The sequence below is a fragment of the Fukomys damarensis genome, unplaced genomic scaffold (assembly GCF_012274545.1).
Source record: "Fukomys damarensis isolate Sample0158 unplaced genomic scaffold, DMR_v1.0_HiC HiC_scaffold_24, whole genome shotgun sequence".
Taxonomy (NCBI): domain Eukaryota; kingdom Metazoa; phylum Chordata; class Mammalia; order Rodentia; family Bathyergidae; genus Fukomys; species Fukomys damarensis.
This window is the reverse complement of record NW_022900936.1, coordinates 29,578,576-29,583,952: the sequence shown is the minus strand read 5'-3', so window position 1 is coordinate 29,583,952 and position 5,377 is coordinate 29,578,576. Positions and strand designations below refer to the sequence as shown.

At 39.8% G+C, this 5,377-nt stretch overlaps 1 protein-coding gene across 5 annotated transcripts in view; it reads left to right on the top strand.

The window, feature by feature from the left end:
* Nucleotides 1–5,377, top strand: part of Robo1 (roundabout guidance receptor 1) — a 744,872-nt gene that overhangs the window by 347,376 nt on the left and 392,119 nt on the right. The window lies entirely within an intron of this gene.

Below are 5,377 nucleotides of genomic sequence, written 5' to 3'. Positions count from 1 at the left end.
TTTTTTTCATTATTTAGAGAATAGTCTATTAGTTTCTGTAATCAAACCCACATAGATTTGACCTTACATATTTAATACAGTGCACTACCCCTGTACAAATGGAAAAAAAATTAACATTTCTAGACCAATATGGCTGTTAATTTCTGTACAATGCCAACTCAACACAGTAAATTGGGATAACTTTTTCCAAAGTTGACAGCACAGTTAAAGTTTCCAAAAACTCAAATTATATATATATATATATATTGTATATATTTATATTTATATAAAACAACCAGTAATAGCAGTATGTTATGCATCAATAGCAGCAACAGCTTTTCCAGGTTCTGCAGTCATCTGAACAAAATTATAGACATTCAGCACACTCCATTAAAAAAACAAAAAACCAAAAAACAAAGAAAAGAATAATACCCAGAAGACAGCAAAGTTCTCTTGCTGTTGTGGTACCTGGCACCATTTTTTTTTTCACCTTTAATTGAGTTTATTGGTACATTTTAGGGATACGGTACAGTTACATTCATTGTTGGGATCTTGTATTCTTACTTCAAGTAAGATGGGAAATCGACAGAGAGTTTTGAGTAGAAAAGGGACATGATCTGACTCAGGATTTAACAGGTTCCTGTGGGTGGGCTGCTTTGTGAGGAATGACTTAGAAAGTGTCATTACTTCAGTTTATGGTCTTTCCTCATAAGGAATATTGCCTTACTCATTGCAACACAAGTATGTTCTCTGAGGAGTAACCGCCATATGCAGATAAGTCAAGAAAGCTGATGATCTTCATTGTCAAGTCTGGGGCATTAGAAAGAACCACAGTAGTAGCACGCTACAACTGCAGTGATGGTGAACCTTTTAGAGCTTTCAATGATACAAACAGCCTCCTAAGGCAGTATGGCCATAGGTTCACCACAATGCTTATGGAAGAGGAAAAGTTTCTCAAATGTGTACTCCGTTTGGGCTCACAGTGCCTATTTACATTTTAAAGACATTGGAGAATCCCTAAATACTTGAATCTGAAGCCTTCCTATCCTACTTACTATGAAACTCTTACCCGCCACCAGCACACCCTATGTTCTTTAGTTCAAAACAAGTTGTGTTCAAATATAAGCTCCAAGGCTTCTGAACTTCCAGTGAGTTATTTACTTTCATATCCTCATCTCTAAATTGGGATAAGAGCACTTCAAATGTCAGAATGGGGTCAGATAACGTTTGGAAAGGCCCCAAACAGTGCCTTCAATTAATGTTCCTCCCTGTGTTCTCTTATTTATCTTAAAAAAACAACAACAACAACAACAAAAAAACTAGCCATCTGTTAACATTAAAGGTGTAAATTCTAACGCGACCCCTTGTTGCTCTTACTTAAGGTCTGGCAGGCTTTAGCAAAGAGTTTAGCACTATACCACCTAGCTTCACAGTACCCTACAGTGTGATGTTCCAGGACACTGAGATGCTTACAGGCAGGCGCAGTCACTGCAGTTCTACAAGAACTTGAGTGTATCATAGTTTACACTGTAGAATAAGCTTTCGTGAGACTGAAGTGCATGCTTAGGTGGGGTCAGTGGGTTCTACCTCACCCTTCCTTTCAGGATATTGAGTTGCAGACAAGGGCACATTGAGTGCATCCCACACACTCCCTTTTTATCTTGCTTCAAGACACTGTCTTACTAGGTCCCTCAGACTATGCTCAAATTCACCTCCTGCTTCAGCCTCCCAGAGAGCTGGAAATAGTTACCTACCACAATGTCCCATGACTTAAGTTTTAAGTAAACGGAGATGAATAAGTTATGGAACTCTTTCTCTCAAAGCTTTCTGGTTACCCATTCTAAAGGACAGGGAAGCGAACAAAAATGACACTTAAAATGTGCCTTGTGGGTGAAAGAAAGTGAAATAACCTGGTTTCTTAAAACACAGTAAATAGGTGTTCTGACAAGTGTGAAATTATTTGCCTTTTATTAGAATCCCTTAAAGTTACTCTCTGATATGAAACTTACATCTCCAAACTTGGAAAACTATTAAAATATTCATTTTATGCCATTAATTCAGATACCAAGGATTTCACAGATGATTCCACAATATTCATGTAAAAGTTGCTAAAGTCGCCCCTATCCGAGGGATGGCATAGTGAAGCATTCAGTACAGCCTTGAGAGGAATTCTTGCCAGAGCCACTCACCAGATCTGCTGGAACTTGTGGCTTGCAGCCCAGGCTGTTTGATTCTAAGGCTTCTTGATACAGAGGAAAGACAGACAGATGTTCTGGTGTGTAGTTTCCTTAGGAAATCTACAGTGCTTCTCCTAGTCTGAGTAAGTTGTATCTGGGATCCCTGGAGAGATCCTGGGAGTTGTGTTATTTCCGGAGTTCCTGCAGCTCTCTCCCTCCTCCACTGCCCCCATGAAAGATAAAATCAGATCTGAACAACTGAAGAGGTTACTACTTCTGTAGAATTTTAAGTAGTGAAAAATCTTTCTTTGTGAGCTGATGAAATGTGTTATTTTCAGGTTTCTTCAAAATTTTAAAGGAGAACTTTCAGGGATCATGAGTTTCATAGACTCTAAATGAGCTAAGAATTCTCTCTACAGAACTTTAGATCCCACCACTCACTCTGATCTTAATGGTCAGAGTAGAGTTCCTGTGTGCAAATTATGACCTTTTCTCCTTATCTTTCTCTTTTGTTTCCCACCTGTTTGGGAATGAGTCAAAATTCTCTTGTACGTACCTGAGTTGCCTGAAGACCTGACTGGAGTATAGTTCCTATCCATGTGTAAATACTTAAACTTGCACATACGTCATACCAGAGGTATTGAGCATTTCATGCATTCTTCTCGGTAATTTAGTGTTCAGAGCAAAAATGAAAGGACAACAAGTTCTGATAAATACATCTCCAGGAATATTTTGAGCTGTCATTTTACCCCAGTGAGACTTGCTGTTTGAGAGAGATTCTACTCTGGAGCCTATTGTATTCTTTGTGTAGCTCTCCAGAGTAAGAGCTGTTAGATCCTGGAGAATAAGATTACATTTGTATGATGAACCACCAGTAATTTAGGCATAAATGTTCACTCAGTGTTTGTGTGGCTGTGAATGTGTGAGTGAAAGGAAGTAGCTACTGAAAATTCTCAGGTGCATTGACTATAACTTGTACTGAATATATTCTGCATCCCTAGTCTTATCTTCAGATTCCAACTTTACTCATATAATCCACAGAAAAAGTACTCTTTAGATGAGGTAGGAGCAAAAAGAAAGACCAATGTAAAAGAGTTGGTGATGATGGTCCTCATCAGGAGTCTGGACAAAAATTACTTCCTAGAGAATAATAACTCTTTAAACTCCTTGGTAATATCAACTCCAGGGGTTGGAACGGGGCTTGGAACAGAGGAGTTGGGTGGGTGTTACTTACAGAAGTCTAGAAATAAAAGGCAATATTATTACCATTTCCATTAAATGATAATTAATTAGTAAAACAGGTTTTGAGAATTCTTAGTAAGGTTCTACTTTGGGGAACAATGCAACAGAAGCCTTATACATATGATGCTTGATATGAAAAGTATATATCCTTGGCCTGGGGGTATAGCTCAGAGGTCAAGCATGTCTTTAGCATGAATGAGACCCTAGGTTCATTCTCCTACACCACAAAAATATAAAATAAAATTACATATCCCTTACTGAGTGTAAGTTCAAATTCTTTATTTAAAATGCATTAAAGTGATATGAAGATCTAAAGGATTTTCTGCTTCTGTCTCTTGCTCTTTCACTCTTTCCTTGCTTTATTTTCTCTTACCTAATAAGCTTATCTGAAAAGCACATTTTATTCCAAGAAAAAAGTTATATTCTATTTTTCCTCACTAAATAAATACTCGTCCACAAAGACTAACTCAGTGTATGTGTTTCAGTATTTACTGCACAAACTTGTTTTTATTGCCGAAAAGATTCTGTGGAGTCTTTGAATTCTTATCTCCAGCCTGTTTACTGAATTTTCAGTCAGCTTTCTTAGGATTAAACTGTCTTTCACTTTCAAAGATAGGCACTGTTAACCAGAGTTTCTTTCCACAGAATTTCGCTGCAAGGTCGCTGGCTGTCCCTGCAGCAACCACAGTGATCACCCAAGACGGTTTTAAAATTTTATTTTTCATTGGGTGATCCATGAACTCACTTTTTAAAAATAGAAAAGTACAAAGCATATAGAAAAGATTAAATCCTCCTCCCCCTCCCCCCTCCCCCATCCATTGTGCAATTGTCCCTTCCAGCAGCTTCTTCTGTACCCTGTTAGACAGTTACCAGCCATTTTGGGGTTATCATACATAACTTTGTGGATAATCATTTATTAAGAAAAAGAATCGCTTTAAATACCAGTATCTTCCATTTAAATGAGCACTTAGCACGCGTTAGACGTTTTCCATGCAGTGTCTTATTCACTAGAAAGAGAAATAAGCAAAAGAATGAATGAACCAATGCTTATCAGATGTGCTACCTTTGTTTTGTTTCAGGTACCATTTGTTAATATCATGAAGCATCTCCACAGCCCCCATTTATCAAAAGACAAACAGGCCTGGCATGGTCACAGGGCGCCTAACCAGCAGATTGGAATTTCAGGGCCTGCCCACTAATTCTAAACTGCTAAATGACTTCTCCTAACTGCAAACTCTGGAGTTATAAAGGATATCATCCCTCACATCTGTCCTCTTCCTTAATTACGTCCCTAAGCTTAACTTTCTAATAGGTAGAGTCTGTGAAGTTGAAGGAGAGGCTCTCAGGTAAAATATAAAGACAAGGCCCCCCGCAGTCCAACCCCAGACCCCCGGTGTTGAATAGCCTTTGTGCAGGAACTTCAGTCACTTCAGTAAAAAAGGAATCTTGAAACGGAGTGCCCACCTACTGATATGTTCTCGATAGTCCACTCCGTAATTCCAGCCGAATGGCTCTCTGCTCAAATTCGACTTTCTAAATCATGGGGGTGGGAGAAGTTATTTGAGTTAATTCCAATCACAGGAAGCGGTAAGGAAGAGGTTAAACTGGACCAGGAGGATTTTTGAAGTCTTTGGCTGGGAGGTTCCATTTGGAAAAAGGTGTAGGGGAGGTAGGGGTAGCAAAAGACGCTAGTCAAATTCTCATTTGCTTGTATTTCTGCTCCTGAGCAGTTTGATTCTCACCTGAGGGCGCAGTCGGGCACTACTGGCTTGTGCATGGAAATATTAACAAGCGGAACTTGCCAGACCGACGCCTGGAGAGCGTAGAGTGAGGCTTGGCGAGAGCCGCACGGCCCCTTTAAGTGTGCTGGGGCCGGGTTGGAGAGGGAGGAAACTGGGAGCCGCGCGGACTGGGGGAAACCCACAGCGGAGGAGACAGGGAGGAGGGAGCGCGAGAGCAGGGAAACTTCAGGCGCTCTA